A 24296-nucleotide genomic window follows, 5' to 3' on the forward strand; every position below is an offset into this window, starting at 1 on the left:
ATTTTATTTCATTTTTGCCATTCTTAGCTTTTGAAATGTATCACAATTGCCACTCTGAAAATTTTGCTTTTGCCACGGGAATGCAATTGTGATAATTGTCAAAAACTAAGAGTGGCGAAAGTGAAATTTCAAGATCTAGAGTGGCATAAGGGAAATTGGCAAAACTAGAGTGGCAAAAACTAGAGTGGCAAAAACAAAATTTCCCCCTCGACATTAGGATATGGTAGTTGGCGGGTGAGCATTTCCAACACGGTACAACCCAAGCTCCACATGTCAGCTGTATGCTCATATGTTTTTCTACGATTAACAGCTTGAAGTGGGAAGGTGCACTTAGATCTTGGGCGCTTTTTAAAATTTACCACAAAATTATTCCCGAAATATTGCCAAATAACATCAAAGTCGAATAGTTTGAACCAGATTAGAATGGACTAAACCGCTGAAGTATGACTATTACCTCAGGTGCCATCCAGTAAACACTTCCTTTGCATGATCTCAGCATATTAGAATGGACTAAACCGCTAAAGTATGACTATTACCTCAGGTGCCATCAAGTACCAATCTGCCATTTGAAGACGTGCAAATAACCTCGAAGAAGAAACAAGGATCACCTCCTTCGTAATCCCAAAATCTGCAAGTTTTATCGATCCATTTGCATGAACCAATATATTGGCGCATTTGATATCTCTGAGTAGAAAGAAATGTTTCAATCAAAGGCTAAGACTAATTTTTTCCCACCTAAACCCTCTCATGAATATATTCTTCATAGATTGGTTCAAGCAGGGGGGGCAATGGTCCTCTTAGCTAAATAGCCCAACCTACGCACTGATTATTGGCTCATAAGCACTGATTATTTTCAAGATAAATCATAAGAGAAGCAAATTATACTCGTGGACCACATTCCTCTCATGGAGATAAACCAATCCATTGATAATCTGTCTTGTGTACGCACAGACTTGTGAGTCTTGCAGTTTATACTTTTGATAGGTAGATGAAAGAGAACCCTATGTAACAAGCTCAATAAAAAATGTAGAGTTTAGAATCTTCCCGCATTTAAGTTTTGAACATCATTATACATAAATAAATCAATTTTTGTAGTGACATAAGGATTGCTTAAACAAAACAAAAAAATCTAGAATCGCAATGCATAACCTGGGAACATCAAAAGGAGTGTGGGATACAATATAAAGGAGTATGGAATACCTTGTCAGTTCCATAATACTGGACTATATTTTGATGTTCAAACTAACAAAGGAGAGGAATTTCCTAAGAAACAAAAGAACATAAAACCAGGCAATGAAAATTGAAGAATATAGCTTCAGAAGATGTTAGAGCATGTGAAATGTGCATAGACAATAGTTGATATCACAAAAGTAATCAAGAGCAACAGTAAACCTGTTCTAGTGAAAGAATAGATTGATGTGAATTGCGTCCTTGGTCAAGCAAAGATACTTCCTTACCAACAAAGAACACACCTTCACTGCAGAAATATTCAATAACAGCCGGATAATATCGACTCGCTAGCATATAGCATTGTATGCTAGCCGGATAAAATGGACACGGAAAGATTTGGCCAGATTCAACATAATCAGATCCGAATCCAAATAAGGCCTGAGTCGGACATACCCGACAATGAGACGCAGCAATAGGTCATCTGTGAGTCTCTAGTACAACATAAGTTCTATGTCCTAATACCTGAGCTAGCGCATGTACTCTGGATGGTGACATACCTGCTTTGGGCGGACCAAACGCTACTCTGTAACTGGGTAGTTATAAAGGTAGGTTTCGGACTTGCCAACACCCATGTTGCGAGACATGATCGAGAAAGATGGGATTTGCCCCTCCGATCAGGAGAGATATACTCTAGGGCCCTCGTGTGATTCGACCAAGATAAGTACGTTCATGCGACAAGGATTATGAGATAATACGGTTTGTGGTTGGCACCACTAGAACCAGAAAGAGGTTGGGCTAGCACAAGGATGACAGACTCGCCTTGAGCCCGAAGTGTGACATGTTGTACAGATTTGCCAACCAGCTTCATTGTCTACTTGGTGGTCGGCACGCCTTGCTACAGGCCCCTACTAACCGAGCAGGTCGGATGTGACCCGACCTGCGACCAAGCCGACTTGAACCTAAGGGGTCGCGTGCTAGGAAGGAACCTGTGAGGCCGGGTTTGACTCCACGACTCACATGATCCTACTCGGACTCGGATCCAGACCGAACAGACTTTGGGCTTTAGGATCGGTGCGAGGCCCAAGTGTTGAGCCCGTGGCGGATGCCTATATATGGTGGAGGTGAGGCATACGGTTTCAGTTGATCAATTTGGCGCCGTCATTAGGGCTTTGCATGTGTTGCAACTAGCCACCTCCACTCACCGCCGGTTGTGTGATCGTACCTAGCAGTCCGCCGCACGATGTTCCTCCTGCACGTGCGGATACCATTAGAGGCGGTGTACTTGCGCTGCTCCGGCAAACTTGTTCGTGGGATCCGATCTGCTATGTGGGCCGGAGACGCGCTGCTTCAACTCTACTTCTGTTGCACGACACTACGCGTCTAGAGGTGACGATCCGTGATCCATCTCCCATAGCATGTTCCTGGTTGATATGCGCGTAGGGAAAATGTTATATTGTAGCCAATGCACCTAGCATAGCCGAACAAATGGTTGGCAAGGGAGCTCGGGAACGAGAAGCCCAGAACAATGGCAGGCCTCACCGCCGGGGAGGATAACTGGTTAGCTCGGAAGAGCAACCGTAGTGGCAATCCTAGGCACTTCTGAGGTGCAGGATGCAAATGTAAAACCTCAGCATAACAGAAACAACAAGCATTGTAACAAAGGTGGCAGCCAAGCTAAGGATGGTGAGGTCAACGCCGGTTTTGGCAACCAGCGCGGCGGTAATAAAAAGAAGCCCTTTCAAGGATCATGTACTTGCCCACACCCCTATTTCTCACACTTTTTCCCTTTTCGAAAGAATGTACTCGACTTTCAACCAATTAGTTTGTGGGGCTATGGATTGGACTTCAAGATGTTAAATTCTTGGAGGAACAAAACCCAAGGAAATGGGTAGAAAGCCGAATGTGCTCTTCTGAGCGCGAGCACAGGTGATCACGGTATCCCTCCCGCCTGTGGTCATCAGGATGCACGATCTGAAGCGTATAGGCCCAGGTATTACTCTAGTGTATGATTTAATGAACAGTTCCGTTGGCCCACTTCTGTCAAACGGCGTGTGGTACATCGTCAGCTACCTGGGCTCCGGCTTGGGGCGGCGAGAACGGAGTGGGCCGTTCTGGTGTGGATTCTGAGCCAACGCCGGCATCTGCCTCAATTATTGCTGCCCACGGTCACCGATGCCCACCACGATTCACTCTTCCTCCTTCCTCCTCGCTAAATTTTTTCTTCACCGACCTCGGCCTCTCGTCGCCAGCGAGTCTAGTGAACCTTGCGGGATGTCGACTTCCCGTCCAATGGCGTCGACGATGACATGCTGCCGCTCATCCCTTGCCCTGACTTCGGCTGGGAGATTATCACCTGGATTGCTCGCGGCGGCGAGAACGTCGGGGACCGCTTCTACAAGTGCGTCAAGAAACATGCCAGAGCAATTATACAGGTTCATGGTCCAATCGGACTCACTAGCCCCAGATCTGCATATTCTGCCGTGATAATCCCCAAGTGCAGGGAGTCATCGTAGCAATTTCCAAAGGTGGAAGTGATAAGTATGGAGTGTCGAACCCACAAGGAGCTAAGGTAAGATCAATATTCTCTCAAGCCCTATCTGCCACTGATACGACTCTACGTACACCGAACGTTTGCTTCCAACTAGAATCGAGAAATAAAACTACGTTGTGGGTATGAAGAGGATAACTTTGTATGGTATCGGAGAGCTAAAACATAAAAGTAGGTGCTATTATCATAAAGTTAGAATATATATATTACTAAGTATTATAAATAGCGAGTGTGCAATAATGGTGGATCGGTGTGCGGAATTGTCCTAGGCAATTATTAACAAGACCGGTAGTCATCATTGCAATTTCATATGAGGGAGAGGCATAAGCTAACATACTTTCTCTACTTGGATCATATGCATTTATGATTGGAACTCTAGCAAGCATCCGCAACTACTAAAGATCATTAAGGTAAAACCCAACCATAGCATTAAAGCATCAAGTCCTCTTTATTCCCATACGCAACAATCCCTCTTACTCGGGTTTGTGTTTCAGTCACTCACCAACCCACTATAAGCGAATCATGAACGTATTGCAACACCCTACAGCGGGAATCCCTCACGCTTGCGCGACACGGAGGGCACCATAGGACAGCACCAAAATAAAACATACAACTCATACCAATCTAGATCATCAATCAACCCAAAGACAAAAGATATCTACTAAAAACATCATAAGATGGCAACACATCATTGGATCATAATATGTGGCATAGAGCACCATGTTCAAGTAGGGATTACAGCGGGGTACGGGAGAGTGGACCGCGTAAAAGAGATGAGGATGGTGATGATGATGGTGGTGTTGATGAAGACGATCACCGTGGCGATGATTCCCCTCCCGATGGCACTCCGGCGCCACCGGAAGAGAGGAGGAGAGGTTCTCCCCCTTGTGCTTCCTCCTCCAGGCCTTCATGGTGATGATGGCCCCTCCGGGATACTCCTCCATGGCCACCGATGATGATGTCCCCCTCCAGCAGGGTACCAGAGAGGGCCTAGATTGACTTCTCGTGGCTACAGAGGCTTGCGGCGGCGGAACTTTCGATCTAGGTTTCTTTCTGGAAGTTTGGGTATATATAGAAGAGTTTTGCGTTGATTTCACGTCAGGGGGGTCTCCAGGCTGTCCACGAGGCAGGGGGGCGCGCCCTAGGGGGGTGGGCGCGCCCCCCACCCTCGTGGGCAGCCCGGGACTCTTCTGGCCTGCTTCTGGTACTCCGTGGGCTTCTTCTGGTCCAAAAATGATCTCCGTCAAGTGGCACGTCAATTGGACTCCATTTAGTTTTCCTTTTCTGCGATACTCTAAAACAAGGAGAAAACAAAAACTGGCACTGGGCTCTAGGTTAATATGTTAGTCCCAAAAATCATATAAAATATCATATAAATGCATATAAAACATCTTAGAAGGATAGTATAATAGCATGAATACTTCATAAATTATCGATACGTTGGAGACGTATCAGCATCCCCAAGCTTAATTCCTGCTCGTCCTCGAGTAGGTAAATGATAAAAGAAATAATTTATGAAGCGTGAATGCTAGCAAGTGCATAACTTTGATCAATGATAACTCCAATCACTTTCCTAGCATCATTATATGTCATAAAAATAGCTCATCTCATTAAACTTTTCATGATCAAGTCACAAGCAAGTCACAAGTTTAAAGTATAGATCATAAACTTTCTTGAAAACTAACAAACAATATTCTCAGTCATCAAACAATTGCAATTCATCCTATTTTCAGGAAGAGTCTATGTCAGAGCTTTGATTTAGCAAACTCCACATACTCAACTATCATTTAATCTTTCACAATTGCTAACACTCACGCAATACTTGTGGTTATGGAGTTTTAATCGGACACAGAGAAAGATAGGGGCTTATAGTTTCGCCTCCCAACCTTTTACCTCAAGGGTAATGTCAACAATAATAGCTCATGCTAACTTACATCCAATTAGATATATATATCAAGATCCTTCCAACATCCTGTGCTTGCCAAAGGATAAAATGTAAAAAGGAAAGGTGAAGATCACCAAGACTCTTGCATAAGGTAGAAGATAAAAGTAAAAGATAGGCCCTTCGCAGAGGGAAGCAGAGGTTGCCATGCGCTTTCAGGGTTGGATGCACAAATTCTTAATGCGAAAGAACGTCACTTTATATTGCCACTTGTGATATGGACCTTTATTATGCAGTCCATCGCTTTAATTTCTTCCACATCACAAGATCGTATAAAGCTTATTTCCTCCACACCAATCAATCATACATATTTAGAGAGCAATTTTTATTGCTTGCACCGATGACAACTTACTTGAAGGATCTTACTCAATCCATAGGTAGATATGGTGGACTCTCATGGCAAAACTTGTTTTAAGGGTATTTGGAAGCACAAGTAGTATCTCTACTTGGTGCAAAGAATTTGGCTAGCATGAGGGGGAAAGGCAAGCTCAACATGTTGGATGATCCATGACAATATACTTTATTTCAGATATAAGAAAACATAACCCATTACGTTGTCTTCCTTGTCCAACATCAACTCTTTAGCATGTCATATTTTAATGAGTGCTCCCAATCATAAAATATGTCCAAGATAGTGTATTTATATGTGAAACCTCTCTTCCTTCAATATTCTTTCATGAATTGTTCAAGTGACCAATTCTATGTTTGCTAACTTTCAATAAGTTTACTACCTATACTTATTATGTGTGAAGTCATTACTCCCCATGTTATAAGCATATGAAACATATACAAAATTCAGATTTATGACATTCAATTTATTCAACCATTTACTCAAAAGATATACATGAAGCACATGAGCAAATGACAAACTACTCCAAAAGATATGAGTGAAGAACACTGAGTAGTCAAATAATTAACTAGCCATGGGAGGATTCTTTTTCATTCAATATTTCAGATCCAATGATTTTATCCAAACAGCAAGTAAAATTGAAAATACGCTCCAAGCAAAACACATATCATGTGATGAATAAAAATATAGCTCCGAGTAAGGTATACCGATAGTTTTGAAGACGAAAGAGGGGATGCCTTCCGGGGCATCCCCAAGCTTAGGTACTTGAGTCTTCCTTGAATATTACCTTGGGGTGCCTTGGGCATCCCCAGGCTTAGGGTCTTTCCACTCCTTATTCTCCTCATATTGATATCTCACCCAAAGCTTGAAAACTTCAATCACACAAAACTTAACCAAACTTCGTGAGATAGGTTAGTATGATAAAGAGTAAACCATTCACTTTAGTACTGTCTAAGAGAAGGTTCATAATTGTTCCCACACAATGTCTACTGTACCATATCATTTCTACAATTTATATTGAGAAATATAAGTCATAGAAATTAGAAAACAAGCAAACTATGCAATGAAAACAGAATCTGTCAGAAACAGAACAGTGTGTAATTATCTGAACATAAACCATACTTCTGCTACTCCAAAAATTATGAAATAAATTGGTGGACGTGAGGAATTTGTCTATTAATCTTCTGCAAAAAGAATAAACTCAAAAGCACTCTTCTGTAAAAAATGACAGCTAATCTCGTGAGTGCAAAGTTTCTGTTTTTTACAGCAAGATCACATTAACTTTCACCCAAGTCTTCCCAAAGGTCTTACTTGGCATTTTATTAAAAAAAAAGCTATAAAACATGATTACTACAGTAGCTTAATCATGTAGACACACAAAAACAGTAAGGGTAAATATTGGGTTGTCTCCCAAAAAGCGCTTTTCTTTAATGCCTTTTAGCTAGGCATGATGATTTCAATGATGCTCACATAAAAGATAGGAATTGAAGCACAAAGAGAGCATCTTGAAGAATATGACTAGCACATTTAAATATAACCTACTTCCTATGCCTAGGTATTTTGTGAGCACACAATTTATAAGAACAACAATCAACTAGCATAGGAAGGCAAAACAAGTATAACTTCAAAACTTTAAGCACATAGAGAGGAAACTTGATATTATTGCAACTCCTACAAGCATGTATTCCTCCCTCATAATAATTTTCAGTAGCATCATGGATAGCAACTTTTTTCTCATACTCAATTGGAACCTCTTCCGAAATAGTGGAATCATTACTAGCTAAAGTTGACACTCTTCCAAATCCACTTTCATAAATATCACACTAAGATTCAACACCCTCCAAGATAGTGGGATCACTAATTCCTAAAGTTGACACTCTTCCAAACCCACTTTAAATGATAGTATTATTCATACTACAACATATATAAGTGAAGTTCATGGAGCATTCTACAATTAACATAGACTAACCAATATCCAAGCTCAAAATATATAAGTGAAGCACATGAAGCATTCTATAAAACCATACTCAAAAAATTTAAGTGAAGCACAAAGAGTAATTCTATAAGATCGTACTTAAAAGATATAAGTGAAGCACATGAAGTATTCTATAAATCAATGAAGGGCTATCTCATGCTAGCATGGTTCTTAAAGAAAAAGAAAAACACAAAGGACACAAATCATGTGAACAAAACAAAAACCAAGGTTTACCGATAATTGTTGAAGAAGAATGATGGGATGCCAACCGGGGCATCCCCAAGCTTAGATGCTTGAGTATCCTTTGAAATATTTACTTGGGGTGCCTTGGGCATCCCCAAGCTTGAACTTTTGCCTCTCTTTATTCTTCTCACATCGGTAACTCCTCGTTCTTCGAACACTTCATCCACAAAAACTTAACAAAAACTTTGTGAGATCCGTTAGTATAACAAAGCAAATCACTACTATAAGTACTGTTGCAAACCAATTCATATTTTGTTTTTGCATTGTAGCTACTTAATATAACTTTTTCATGGCTTAATCCACTGATAGAAATCAATAGTTTCATCGAAACAAGCAATCAATGCATCAAAAACAGGATCTTTCTTAAACAGGACAGTCTGTAGTAATCTGGAAGTTTAGTATACTTCTGTAACTCCTAAAATTATGAACTAAATTTGAAAATTTGAAAAATTTGTACAAAAGTAATGTGCAAAAAGTTTCAGACCCATTTGACTTCCCAGCAAAAAATGTAAATTCATGCACTACAGCCAAAGTTTCTGTTTTTGTTCTGCACATAGTAAACAAGCAATCTAATCATCCTAAAACCAAAGCTTGGCACATTATTTTTATAGTACAATGAATATATACAAGGGGATAATTATTTACAGAGAAAATTCCATGAAAATTCTACATTGTTTCCGTGAGCATGAACACAAGTGCTCAAGGTCGACCCTCACTTCTTCAATGCATAACTTTCCAATCACTTCTCTTTTTGAAAAACTTTTTAGGAATGAGAGGCAAGTAAATTTTTTGTATTTTCATTCTTTTAATTTTTTTGTATGTTTCACCCACAACTAAACAAAAACAAAAAGGAAAAACAAAATATACTTAGTGAAGAAAGCAAACAAGCACACACGAGAATATCAACCCCTCGCTATTGCTCCCCGGCAACGGCGCCAGAAAAGAGCTTGATAATCCCCAAGTGCAGGGAATCATCGTAGAAATTTCCAAAGGTGGAAGTGATAAGTATGGAGTGTCGAACCCACAAGGAGCTAAAGGTAAGATCAATATTCTCTCAAGCCCTATCTGCCACTGATACGACTCTACGTACACCGAACGTTTGCTTCCAACTAGAAACGAGAAATAAAACTACGTTGTGGGTATGAAGAGGATAACTTTGTATGGTATCGGAGAGCTAAAACATAAAAGTAGGTGATGTTATCATAAAGTTAGAATATATTACTAAATATTATAAATAGCGAGTGTGGAATGATGGTGGATCGGTGTGCGGAATTGTCCTAGGCAATTATTAACAAGACCGGTAGTCATCATTGCAATTTCATATGAGGGAGAGGCATAAGCTAACATACTTTCTCTACTTGGATCATATGCACTTATGGTTGGAACTCTAGCAAGCATCCGCAACTACTAAAGATCATTAAGGTAAAACCCAACCATAGCATTAAAGCATCAAGTCCTCTTTATTCCCATACGCAACAATCCCTCTTACTCGGGTTTGTGTTTCAGTCACTCACCAACCCACTATAAGCGAATCATGAACGTATTGCAACACCCTACAGCGGGAATCCCTCACGCTTGCGCGACACGGAGGGCACCATAGGACAGCACCAAAATAAAACATACAACTCATACCAATCTAGATCATCAATCAACCCAAAGACAAAAGATATCTACTCAAAACATCATAAGATGGCAACACACATTGGATCATAATATGTGGCATAAAGCACCATGTTCAAGTAGGGATTACAGCGGGGTACGGGAGAGTGGACCGCGTAAAAGAGATGAGGATGGTGATGATGATGGTGATGTTGATGAAGACGATCACCGTGGCGATGATTCCCCTCCCGATGGCACTCCGACGCCACCGGAAGAGAGGAGGAGAGGTTCTCCCCCTTGTGATTCCTCCTCCATGGCCTCCACCTTATGGTCCTTGGCCTTCATGGTGATGATGGCCCCTCCGGGATACTCCTCCATGGCCACCGATGATGATGGCCCCCTCCAGCAGGGTGCCGGAGAGGGCCTAGATTGACTTCTCGTGGCTACAGAGGCTTGCGGCGGCGGAACTTCCAATCTAGGTTTCTTTCTAGAAGTTTGGGTATATATAGAAGAGTTTTGCGTTGATTTCACGTCAGGGGGGTCTCCAGGCTGTCCACGAGGCAGGGGGGCGCGCCCTAGGGTGGTGGGCGCTCCCCCCACCCTCGTGGGCAGCCCGGGACTCTTCTGGCCTGCTTCTGGTACTCCGTGGGCTTCTTCTGGTCCAAAAATGATCTCCGTCAAGTGGCACGTCAATTGGACTCCGCTTAGTTTTCCTTTTCTGCGATACTCTAAAACAAGGAGAAAACAGAAACTGGCACTGGGCCCTAGGTTAATAGGTTAGTCCCAAAAATCATATAAAATATCATATAAATGCATATAAAAGATCTTAGAAGGATAGTATAATAGCATGAATACTTCATAAATTATAGATACGTTGGAGACGTATCATGCCGCACGACTCATCTCATGGCCCAACAATATCCAGTTCCAGCTGCTCGTCGCCATGCAGCATAGATTCGCAACAGGGCTTGGACACAGAAAGCAGCCGACGAGGTCATTGTTGGAGGTGGCGAGGCTCATAGCGCTCCATCCCAGATGCAGAAGAATCAACTCATGCCGGCGTCGCCTGCTAATCACTCTCCTTGCTGCTCGGAGATGCAGCGGATAGCTGTTTTCCTAGCGGGGGCCAATCTACTCGCAGCTGATCGGGCTGGGGATGTTGCTGCTAATCCTCGTGCGCATCTTCGGCTAGAAGCTCAGCCCGTCACGTTGATGAGTTGGTCTTGATGAGTTGGTCTCTCAGTCTGTATGATTGTTTTAGCGTTAGCAGTGATTTGGCTGGTCAAATCACATGTCCGTGTGTATAGTTAAGTCATGTGGTGTCCCGTAGTAGTAAAGATCAAGAGTGTTGTCGGTTGTGCCTTGCTTGTAATGTGATGTCCGTGTGTTAAATCAAGCACTATTTGGCTAATTAAGCAATGCGGTGACATGTGGTAGTAACGATTAAATGTGATGTCGTGTCTATTTTGACAGAGATAGAACTATATGAGCCATGGAGAGAACTGCCCTGAAGATTCGGACTTCTTTTTACCAAATGGATGAATGGCTCAACTGGTGAATGCATAGGTGGAGGGATCTACTTATGTAATTGCACCCCTGTTTTTACCGTTCATGTAGTTCGAAATTCGAATGGGAACAACATAGCACTGGGCGGGTGGCCTAACAAAGGCATTCACTTGTTAACACTGTACACTGCTACGTGTCCAGCATTCCATTGTATGGCCCACCCAAGAGGCAAACATAGTCAGGTTACCTCAAATTTACATCAGTCAATAGAAACCATGTTTGCAATGGGCAATGCGGTTCTTAGATTCTCTAACGCAATCCAGCCAACAATATATACACCAGTCTATAGGCATGTTGATTCTGTAAAAAAATTCAGAATGCTCTACCATACAACCGGAAAATTCAGACTGGACGAGCGTACTGTCGAAAAATTCAGAATGCATGACCGTATTGTTAAAAAAATCAGAAAACAATACAGCATTCTGCAGGCAGACATACATCATGCATACTAACTTGAAATCAGTTCAAACATACATGCAGAGGGGTTTCTTTTTTATTTTGAAACAAGCCATATTGCTATTGCCACACCTAACATCAGGCGGTATATTCAAGTATGCATGAAACAAGAAAAGTTCTACCAACTGAATAACTGCCACACATTTTGTTCCACAGAATTATAGTCTTTAGAAAAACAATAAACAAACAGATAGATTTGCATCCACTGCTCAGATGGCGTTCATCCATAGATCACCCACTCCATGGCAATTGTTTCGCATGTGCCCTTCAATGCCACAGTTTTTTCACCTTGCTGGTTTGCAAACAGGCTTCGGAATATCACCCCGGTCCGGGCAAGTTGTTCTCTTGTGTCCCTGCTGACGACATATCATGCAGAACCTCTTTTGTTGAGCCCCTCGTACGGTGCCTTCACCTGGTAGTTGTTGGGCGCCCCATCTCTTTCTGCTTCTTTGGTGCCACCCACCTTTGAAATATGGCTTCACCCACCTGTGCCTTATTTCATACAGTTGCGTCATGTATGCATGAGTATTCAAGTTATATTTCTCCACCAATATCTTCCAAGCGTCCTCAAATACATCGATTGTAAGCATGTTTTCACTACGTTGTGGAACTCCGCCCTAAACTCGCTCTTGGTGTACAATGAACCATGCGATTGCTTTTGCGTGCCACTTGCACCATCGATGTGCTCTCTGAGGCATAACATTTTGTATGCCAACCTCCCATCACGCGGTTCTGATCTGCACAACAACACAAATCATATTAGATATCAATGCTTCGTGAACAATAATACCAGTGTTGTCTCTACTAACTGCAGCTGCTGGTTAATCTTTAGTCCAGCATTGTACTACTTCTCAATCCACCTGCATCATTGCTCCATTTTCTGCGAGATGATCTTCCAGTCCTAGCACATCTCCCGTCTCGGCATATGGTTGTAATTTCTGCCATATTAGATTTGAATAAGGCGATGAGCCAATTGTAAGCAATAATACCAGTGTTGCTGAGTCGAACCAACTCCATTGCGTGCATATACATGTTGAAGTGTCTATAAGAGAAAGAGTTTATGATCCATGTTATCCCTCTGATAATGGGAATGGTTTGCCGGCAGGATGTCGCGAGCATATTTCGTCCACCGCTACACTAGATGCTTCGCTGGAATTTCATTCACACGGATGAAGTCAAGCACCTGTAATTACAACAAAGTGCAGGTCTCGTTAGGCCAATACACAACTGAAAATTCAAACTCTTGGCAGTTTTCAAACAACAAAAGCAAAAAATGCCACTGGCACCTTCTTCAAACTCATTGATAGTTAACATATGGTTGACTACCTTGTGGGAACTCTGCACGGAATTTATTCTTCTTCGTGTACAGTGGTCCAAACGTCTCCTACAACTTCTCCAACACATGCCATTTACACAACCGATGAGCAGTGCTTGGCATCACACTCCGGATCATGACATCCATTTCTTAGTTTTGGTCTGAAAATGACGAAGCACATCCATTGCTTAGTATTGTTTTAGGCGCAACCCCTCCCATGAAACAAAGGAACTCGGAGAATACGCAATTGAAACTTTGAACTGTTTCATCGCGGACAAGGACCCCAGCTAAAACCACACTCTGGAAATGACCTCGTGTTCTCGATTCCTGCTTTTCCCTGTATCAACAACAAAACACAATCTTAATACATAAGCTCCTCGCATAAGAATGTAATAATCAAGTCAACAAGAAATAAAATGATTCAGTTAAATGGGTACTCACTTCGCGACCAAATACTATCACATGTGCTCACTGAGCGCGAGCATAGGTGATCACGGTATCCCTCCCGCCTGTGGTCATCGGGATGCACGATGTGACGCGTATAGGCCCAGGTATTACTCCCGTGTATGATTTAATGAACAGTTCCGTTGGCCCACTTCTGTCAAACGGCGTGTGGTACGTCGTCAGCTACCTGGGCTCCGGCTCGGGGCGGTGAGAACGGAGTGGGCCATTCTGGCGTGGATTCTGAGCCAACACCGGCATCTGCCTCAATTATTGCTGCCCACGGTTGCCGATGCCCACCACGATTCACTCTTCCCCTTCCTCCTCGCTAAATCTTTTCTTCACCGACCTCGGCCTCTCGTCGCGAGCGAGTCTAGTGAACCTTGCGGGATGTCGACTTCCCGTCCAATGGCGTCGACGATCACATGTTGCCGCTCATCCCTTGCCCTGACTTTGGCTGGGCGATTATCACCTGGATTGCTCGAGGCGGCGAGAACGTTGGGGACCGCTTCTACAAGTGCGTCAAGAAACATGCAAGAGCAATTATACAAGTTCATGGTCCAATCGGACTCACTAGCCCCAGATCTGCATATTCTGTCGCGGGACTCATCTCGGGGCCCAGCAGTATCCAGTTCCAACTGCTCGTCGCCATGCAGCACAAATTCACAACAGGGCTCGGACACAGAAAGCAGCCGACGAGGTCACTGTTGGAGGCGGCGAGGCTCATAGCGCTCCATCCCAGATGCAGAAGAATCAACTCATGCCGGCGCCGCCTGCTAATCACTCTCCTTGCTGCTCGGAGATGCAGCGAATAGCTGTTTTCCTAGCGGGGGCCAATCTACTCGCAGCTGATCGGGCTGGGGATGCTGCTGCTAATCCTCGTGCGCATCTTCGGCTAGAAGCTCAGCCCGTCACGTTGATGAGTTCGTCTCTCGGTTTGTATGACTGTTTTAGCGTTAGCAGTGATTTGGCTGGTCAAATCACATGTCTGTGTGTATAGTTAAGTCATGTGGTGTCCCGTCGTAGTAAAGATCAAGAGTGTTGTCGGTTGTGCCTTGCTTGTAATGTGATGTCCGTGTGTTAAATCAAGCACTATTTGGATAATTAAGCAATGCGGTGACATGTGGTAGTAACGATCAAATGTGATGTTGTGTCTATTTTGACAGAGATAGAACTATATGAGCCATGGAGAGAACTGCCCTGAAGATTCGGACTTCTTTTTACCAAATGAAAGAATGGCTCAACTCGTGAATGCATAGGCGGAGGGATCTGCTTATGTAATTGCTCCCCTGTTTTTACCGCTCATGTAGTTCGAAATTCCAATGGGAACAACATAGCACTGGGCGGGTGGCCTGACAAAGGCATTCACTTGTTAACACTGTACACTGCTACTTGTCCGGCATTCCATTGTATGGCCCACCCAAGAGGCAAACATATTCAGGTTACCTCAAATTTACATCAGTCAACAGAAACCATGTTTGCAATGGGCAATGCAGTTCTCAGATTCTCTAACGCAATCTAGCCAACAATATGTACACCAGTCTATAGTCATGTTGATTCTGTAAAAAAATCAGAATGCTCTACCATACAGCCAGAAAATTCATAATGGACGAGCGTACTGTCGAAAAATTCAGAATGCATGACCGTATTGTTAAAAAATTCAGAAAACAATACAGCATTCTGCGGGCACACATACATCATGGATACTAACTTGAAATCAGATCAAATATACATGCAGAGGGGTTTCTTTTTTATTTTGAAACAAGCCATATTGCTATTGCCACACCTAACATCAGGCAGTACATTAAGTATGCATGAAACAAGAAAAGTTCTACCAACTAAATAACTGCCACACATTTTGTTCCACAGAATTATAGTCTTTAGAAAAACAATAAACAAACAGATAGATTTGCATCCACTGCTCAGATGGCGTTCATCCGTAGATCACCCACTCCATGGCAGTTGTTTCGCATGTGCCCTTCAATGCCACAGTTTTTGCACCTTGCTGGTTTGCAAACAGGCTTCGGAATATCACCCCGGTCCGGGCAGGTTGTTCTCTCGTGTCCCTGCTGACGACATATCCTGCAGAACCTCTTTTTGTTGAGCCCCTCGTACGGTGCCTTCACCTGGTAGTTGTTGGGCGCCCCATCTCTTTCTGCTTATTTGGTGCCACCCACCTTTGAAATATGGCTTCACCCACCTGTGCCTTATTTCATACAGTTGCGTCATGTATGCATGATTCTTCAAGTTATATTTCTCCACCAATATCTTCCAAGCATCCTCAAATACATCGATTGTAAGCATGTTTTCACTACCTTGTGGAACTCCGCCCTAAACTCGCTCTTGGTGTACAATGAACCGTGCGATTGCTTTTACGTGCCACTTGCACCATCTATGCGCTCTCTGAGGCATAACATTTTGTATGGCAACCTCCATCACGTGGTTCTGATCTGCACAACAACACAAATCATATTAGATATCAATGCTTTGTGAACAATAATACCAGTGTTGTCTCTACTAACTGCAGCTGCTGGTTAATCTTTAGTCCAGCGTTGTACTACTTCTCAATCCACCTGCACCATTGCTCCATTTTCTGCGAGACGATCTTCCAGTCCTAGCACATCTCCCGTCTCGGCATATGGTTGCAATTTCTGCCATATTAGATTTGAATAAGGCGATGAGCCAATTGTAAGCCAATAATACCAGTGTTGCTGAGTCGAACCAACTCCATTGCGTGCATATACATGTTGAAGTGTCTATAAGAGAAAGAGTTTATGATCCATGTTATCCCTCTGATAATGGGAATGGTTTGCCGACAGGATGTCGCGAGCATATTTCGTCCACCGCTTCACTAGATGCTTCGCTGGAATTTCATTCACACGGATGAAGTCAAGCACCTGTAATTAACAACAAAGTGCAGGTCCCGTTAGGCCAATACACAACTGAAAATTCAAACTCTTGGCAGTTTTTAAACAACAAAAGCAAAAAATGCCACTGGCACCTTCTTCAAACTCATCGATAGTTAACATATGGTTGACTACCTTGTGGGAACTCTGCACGGAATTTATTCTTCTTCATGTATAGTGGTCCAAACGTCTCCTACAACTTCTTCAACACATGCCATTTACACAGCCAGTGCTTGGCATCACACTCTGGATCACGACATCCATTTCTTAGTTTTGGTCTGAAAATGACGAAGCACATCCATTGCTTAGTATTGTTTTAGGCGCAACCCCTCCCATGAAATAAAGGAACTCAGAGAATACGCAGTTGAAACTTTGAACTGTTTCATCGCGGACAAGGACCCCGGCTAAAACCACACTCTGGAAATGACCTCGTGTTCTCGATTCCTGCTTTTCCCTGTATCAACAGCAAAACACAATCTTAATACATAAGCTCCTGGCATAAGAATGTAACAATAAAGTCAACAAGAAATAAAAGAATTCAGTTAAATGGGTACTCACTTCGCGACCAAATACTATCTCCTGCATACATCTCGTCATTTCTACATTCAACCTGATCTGGCCATACCTAATACGAAAACCTTTCTCCCAAGAATAAAGGTTGTAAAAATCGTAGGCCTCCCCTCAATGAGCTAGCACTTTTTCCTGATTTAGGCATGATCACACTCTCAGATGAGTTTTCAGCGAATCCCCTAATTTCTTTTTCAAGAGCCAGTACCCCTAGATGGTCCTGCTGATCCAATGCACATCCTAATCCTGCTCATAAATTACACCCCAGTTTAATAAGACCACACCATATAGCTTCCACATTGATGTTTCAAGTCCAGCTTCAAGCGCACGAACGAGTTAGTGAACTTCAAAAAATAAATGTACTCAATGCACCTAACGTTTCCTAAATACCTTAATCAATTTACAGTACCACTACATTTGGTTTTTGGTAATCACCAAATCACATAGCACTTCTTTCTGAAGGTTATTGCTACTTCAGTTCTGACATGGAAGGAGCATACATCCTACAAGCAATGCCGCAACTTGAGCCCTGGCATTTCTATTTCAACAGTTTGTAGCTTTCCTACAAATTACAAAATGCAACCTGATGTCTTTCAGAAACTTATAAGCATTTTTCTGAACATATTTCACTAATGTCATTTTCTAAAAACTAATGCTTGAGTGCACGGTTTTCATACTAATTCAATACGTCCCAGATTCCTTACATATGGCTGCATTGATACAAAACCAGTATTCTCAAACTCAGCTAGTTAAGATCAGTCGGATGGCACTACCCATGTGTTTCTATTTCAAATTGCAGCTCTAAAGCAGAAACTCCAAGATTGAATTCTCTGTTCCTTCATTTTGATTATTTCAGATCAACCACCCTTTATAACTAATGAACACCTGAAACCTTTGTCTTCTCTTTCTCTAATTCCCATCGGAACGGTTATACATGTTTTCAGCATGGACTATCACCCTAAACGGCTAAACATCAGCAAAGATTATTTCACAACAACCCCCCTTTATAACTAATCAACACCTGAAACCTTTGTCTTCTTTTTCTCTAATTCCCATCGGAACGGTTACATGTTTTCAGCATGGACTATCACCCTAAACATCAGCAAAGATAATGCAACGCACAGACATCTACAGCCAGTGCAGCAGCACCCCAACCATTTACAGAAGTCAAGTATGCAAGTTCATCTGTCCCAGGAATTAATTCATTACATTTTACATCTTTTGTGTGCCTATTCGTATCTTATATCCATGCATCCGTAATCGATGAATTATTTCCACTACATTATTTTTTTCTAGGTGAATTCTCATATCTATTTATCCATACCTTCATATTCCAGTATGCACAGAAGACATCTCCCACAAGCAAATGGTTCTTTTCATTTGTTCTTACCAAAAAGCGCTGCTACAAATTGATGCAACAACAATTCTAGCACTACATTTCATTTTTCGAGGACAACCTCTCCCCACAAATATCTGAAAATTAAGCACAACTTATATACCATCTACAACACACACAAAAATCAACCCACGAGCCTGCACTGCAATCAACAATGGCATGTAAGTTACGTGAGTCCAGCCTGGTGTCTACGGATCAATCTGTCCAATAGATTGTTCAGAAGCTTGCGGTTCAGTATCCACTTCGCCTGCAGCCCTCCCCCCATCAACGCTACCACTCGCCATGGGTGGTAGCTGCTCAGCCTCGGTCGCCATAGCCGGGAAGTGCAGCGGCTCCATTGGAAGCTGGCTGTCATTGACTTCTTCCATCACCGATGTGCTGCAGACGGGATATTATGTGTGTCAGGGACGTAGATCGACCACAAAGATTAAGAAGCAGAGCCTACATAGTAAGTATTGGGACGGCGGCCGCGAGCAGATGGGATTATCTGTCTTACCTCCTAATCGGTTGCAGCAGGAACTCCATCGCAAAGAGCGCCGCCTATTTTTGCTCCACCGCGGATCTGCAAGCGCGTTAATGGCGACCCAAGAACCCTAAGGCAGAGGTTGGGGACAGCTGCGCCCTTGTCATTTACTAGCGCCCAAACCGCTCCCTGCCTTGGAAGCGCTTATCCTGAGCCACAGATCAGACGGGGAACAGAATCCCGAGCCACGGCTCTCCTTTCTCGTCGTCACGGCGCGCGTCTCCGGCAGGAGGAACTACCCATAAGTATACGGTACTCCCTTGCGCTGTGAATTAAAAAAGAACGACCGACTGCCTGTGTAAGTCCGGCCCACACATCCAGATGGCTACTCACACGGCCCAGATAACGAGACCACCTGTGCTCGTGACTAGAACAACCGCGTAAAGCAACACTTATTCATCACCGTACATTTGTTAGCTTACTATATAATTTGCTCGTGTGTTGCAACAATATATAAATATTCTAATACGTTAACCCTGATTTGACTACTCGTGTTAATATGTTTGTGTAAATGAATGTTTATAAATTTATGGCTGTGATTTACCTACCTAAATAAAAATCACTTATTTGGTAAGAACTTTTTGGCTTACAAAAACAAACGGATGTGTCTATAGCTGATCTAGATGTGACATAATTATATCACATCTAAGTATGGCATCAACGCCGCCTCATCCAAAATACGCATCACACCTTGTGTTTTTTTTATACTTTACCGTCCATCCTCCCGTCCAACCAAATAAATCAAACTTTGCTTGCATGCGTGCTAAAAGTTTAATGACAAGTGCATGCATGCAATGCACTCCTTCACTGCGCGCAGTACAAAGACGTGAGACGATGAGCAATGAAATTAATTACTCTTATATCGGCTGTGAGACGATGAGCAATCAAATCAAACCGGCCACCCAAATACAAAGACGTGCGTATGTATGTACGACTTACAATTAAAACAAAAAAATTGAAAAAAAGTATAATATACAGTGAACTCTCTTTTAAATATGATGAACCTTTTGAATCATGCACAATGAATATTTCTTTAATATGCGCTGAACATTTTTTAATACACTTACCTCTTCTAACATACGATGAACTTTTTCTAAAACACATACTCCCTCCGTCCGGGATTATTGGGCCCAAAGACAAGAGTGGCAGGACCAAGGCAACCAGTAAATAGATGCGTTATTTTAGGCATTAACTCCTTCAGTAGATAGTTGAAGCTTCGTTTTGCACGCTAGTCATTAGGCTGGCCATAGTGGGGGTAACATAACCGGTAACATACACTTGGGACTAGCAAACATGCTTATGTGGCACACAATTAAAGAAGAGAGAGAGGGTTAGAGTAACATAGGTAGGTACCATATCATGTTAAATGCTATGCTACTTTGTGTCATGCATGTCAATAAATATGGCCATCTATGATACTACTTTATGATACTATGCACTATGAAGATAATATCATATACTAATAACATGATACTAGTATATGTTACTTCCCACTATGAGTAGCCTTACTGGTGCATGCATGCAACCACTATCCCACTGGCCTCTACCAATGACGCGCATGCATATGCATGCTCACGTGCTGGAGGGACACATGCGTGGCGCGGATTGCAAAGTTTAGCCTTCTAAATCATGACTCAGCAATTAATTTGTGGGGAAAAGGTTCGCCGATTCTCAAAGCGGGCCTAATAAAAACGGACAGGGTTTATTTGCTTATGGGCCTAATAAACCAGGACGGAGGGAGTACTTAACAATTGATTGTGCATTCAAAAATATGTTTGTTGATTCAAAAAAAATCACGATATTCAAAATTTGTTTGCAGATTCAGAAAATGTTAGCCAATTCAAAAAGGATGTTCACAAATTTCCAAAAAATATTAATAATAAAAAAAATCCAAAATTTTCATGATTTGAATGTCTTTTTATAATTTTCAAAAAGTTTCAGGAATTGTAAAACAATAAAAAGGAAATGAAATGAAGAAAAAACAAAAAAAGTGAAAAAAAATAGAAAAAACCAAAACAAAAAACAAAAAACTAAATAGAGAAAATAGATGAAAAGTAAGAGAGCAAGAAAACCGGCAGCAACCATCCCCAAAACGCCATAAAGGTTCCAAAAAGTGGATCCCCCAAACCCCATATTGCTCCGAGAAATCCCTGATCGCTTCTCGAAAACCACTCGCTAACAACGGAAACGGGCCGACCCGCTATGATTGAACAATGAGTGATTGCTATAAGGCCTTCCCCAAGTCCATGTTCTTTTATTAGCAACATGCAAATCGATGGTGGACTTGCAGTTGGGTCAAAAACGTCGGGCCCAGTTGCGAGTCATGGGTGGACTTGCAATTGTTCATGGATGGTTGTCTTGCAACTGCGCCAAAATCCAAGGGCCTGGTAGCGAGTCAAGGGTTGACTTGAAACTGTATACAAGATGGCCAGTTTCAGTTGTGATTCAATGGTTAACTTGCAGCTGGGACCAAAATGGCCAGCCCTAGTTGCGAGTCGACGATGGACTTCAAGTGAGGCAAAAACAAAGTTACGCGCATTTGTGAGTCTAAAAGTGGGCTTGCAACTTGGGCATAAATATACTAAGTTGTATGTCAATGATGGACTTGCAACTGGGGCGGACAAAAAGTGTTGGGCCCAGTTGTGTGTCAAAAGTGGACTTGCAACTAAGGAACAAAAAGTCAAGCCCAATTGCTAGTTAAGGGTGGACTTGCAACTGCGGCAAAAACAAGCCCTAGTTGCGAGTCGGTGGTGGACTTGCAACTAAGGAAAAAAATCAGGCCCAATTGCTAGTAAAGAGTGGACTTTCAACTGAGGCAAAAGAAGCCCTAGTTGCGAGTCGGTGGTGGACTTGCAACTAAGGAAAAAAATATACCCAATTGCGACTAAAGGGTGGACTTGCAACTAAGGCAAAACAAACCCTGGTTGCGAGTCGATGGTGGATCTGCAACCGAGGCAAAAAATGGGCCTAGTTATGAGTCAGTGGACTTGCAAACTAGAGCAAAAAAAGGATTAAAGAGCCCGGTTGCATGACAATGGTGGACTTGCAACTAGGACCCCAAAAATGTGGACCCAATTGCGCGTCGACGGTGGATTTGCCACTGTAATGAGAAAAGGGTCGAGCCAAGTTGCAAGCCAATGGTGGACATGCAATTGGGTCAAAAAAAGTCAGGCCTTGTTGCAAGTAAAGTATGGACTTGCAACTGAAAAAAAAAGATCAAGATCCTAGTTGCATGTCAAATGTGGACTTGCAGCTTGGACAAAAAAAGACTGGCCCAGTTGCGAGTTGATAGTGGATTTGCAACTGGAATGAGAAAAGGGTCGAGCGAATTTGCATGTTGATGGTGGACATGCAATTGGGTCCAAAAAAAGTCGGGCCCAGTTGCGAGTCAAGTGTAGACTTACAACCGGGCAAAAAATGATCAAGGGCCCAGTTGCATGTCAATAGTGGACTCATAACTGGGACAAAAACAAGGCTTGCAACTGGGTTAGGGCAAGTTGTGTATGGTTGGTGGACATGCAACTGGGACGGGGGGATCAAGCACAATTGTGTGTCAATGGTGGACATGCAACTGGGTCGGGAGATTCTGGGCAAGTTGCGTGTTGACGGTGGGCATGAAACTGTGTCGAGGAGCCGAGCGAGTTGCATGTCGTTGGTGGACATGGAACTGGGTCAAGGGGGTTGGGGCAAGTTGTGTATCGATGGTCAACATGCAACTTGGTTTTGGTGCGAGGCTAGTTGCGTGTCGATGGTGGACATGCAAACCGGAGAAAGGGGTTAGGGGTTCAAGTTGCGTGTATGATGTGTTAGGGAACGTAGTAATTTCAAAAAAAATCCTACGCACACGCAAGATCATGGTGATGCATAGCAACGAGAGGGGAGAGTGTTGTCCACGTACCCTCGTAGACCGAAAGCGGAAGCGTTAGCACAACGCGGTTGATGTAGTCGTACGTCTTCACGATCCGACCGATCAAGTACCGAACGCACGGCACCTCCAAGTTCAGCACACGTTCAGCCCGATGACGTCCCTCGAACTCCGATCCAGCCGAGTGTTGAGGGAGAGTTTCATCAGCACGACGGCGTGGTGATGATGATGATGTTCTACCGACGCAGGGCTTCGCCTAAGCACCGCTACAGTATTATCGAGGTGGACTATGGTGGAGGGGGGCACCGCACACGGCTAAAAGATCAAATCAATTGTTGTGTCTCTAGGGTGCCCCCTGCCCCCGTATATAAATGAGCAAGGGGGGAGGTGCGGCCGGCCAGGAGGAGGAGCGCCAGGAGGAGTCCTACTCCCACCGGGAGTAGGACTCCCTCCCTTCCTTGTTGGATTAGGAGAAGGGGGAAAGAGGAGGGAGAGAGGAAGGAAAAAGGGGGGCGCCGCCCCCCTCTCCTTGTCCTATTCGGACTAGAGGGGGAGGGGCGCGCGACCCTGCCCTAGCCGCCTCTCCTCTTCTCCACCAAGGCCCACTATGGCCCATTAAACCCCGGGGGGGTCCGGTAACCCCTCCGGTACTCCGGTAAAATCCCGATTTCACCCGGAACACTTCCGATATCCAAATATAGGCTTCCAATATATCAATCTTCATGTCTCGGCCATTTAGAGACTCCTCATCATGTCCATGATCATCTAGATTACACAGTAATGATTCTAACACCCATGGAGCCTTGGTGCTGATCATGTTTTGCTCGTGGAAGAGGCTTAGTCAACGGGTCTGCAACATTCAGATCCGTATGTATCTTGCAAATTTCTATGTCTCCCACCTGGACTAAATCCCAGATGGAATTGAAGCGTCTCTTGATGTGCTTGGTTCTCTTGTGAAATCTGGATTCCTTCGCCAAGGCAATTGCACCAGTATTGTCAAAAAGATTTTCATTGGACCTGATGCACTAGGTATGACACCTAGATCGGATATGAACTCCTTCATCCAGACTCCTTCATTTGCTGCTTCCGAAGCAGCTATGTACTCCGCTTCACACATAGATCCCACCACGACGCTTTGTTTAGAACTGCACCAACTGACAGCTCCACCGTTCAATGTAAACACGTATCCGGTTTGCAATTTAGAATCGTCCGGATCAGTGTCAAAGCTTGCATCAACGTAACCATTTACGACTAGCTCTTTGTCACCTCCATAAACGAGAAACATATCCTTAGTCCTTTTCAGGTATTTCAGGATGTTCTTGACCGTTGTCCAGTGATCCACTCCTGGATTACTTTGGTACCTCCCTGCTAAACTTATAGCAAGGCACACATCAGGTCTGGTACACAACATTGCATACATGATAGAGCCTATGGC

At 43.2% G+C, this 24296-nt stretch overlaps 2 long non-coding RNA genes across 3 annotated transcripts; both read right to left on the reverse strand.

Annotated features, from left to right (window-relative positions):
* Positions 1–15347: 15347 nt before the first annotated feature.
* Positions 15348–19230, reverse strand: LOC109766105 (uncharacterized). 2 transcript variants are annotated; one of them, XR_012188105.1, is made up of 8 exons: positions 18970–19230; positions 18644–18851; positions 17069–17323; positions 16646–16964; positions 16327–16501; positions 16178–16255; positions 15920–16054; positions 15348–15810 (listed from the first exon to the last, which is right to left on the reverse strand). It is a non-coding gene; the product is annotated as an uncharacterized lncRNA (long non-coding RNA). The 2 variants fall into 2 exon arrangements; XR_012188104.1 differs by having other exon boundaries at positions 16127–16255.
* LOC141026279 (uncharacterized) lies at positions 17919–18351 on the reverse strand. Its single transcript, XR_012188106.1, has 2 exons — positions 18099–18351; positions 17919–17962 (listed from the first exon to the last, which is right to left on the reverse strand). It is a non-coding gene; the product is annotated as an uncharacterized lncRNA (long non-coding RNA).
* Positions 19231–24296: the final 5066 nt, after the last annotated feature.

Source organism: Aegilops tauschii, chromosome 6, assembly GCF_002575655.3.
Source record: "Aegilops tauschii subsp. strangulata cultivar AL8/78 chromosome 6, Aet v6.0, whole genome shotgun sequence".
Lineage (NCBI taxonomy): Eukaryota > Viridiplantae > Streptophyta > Magnoliopsida > Poales > Poaceae > Aegilops > Aegilops tauschii.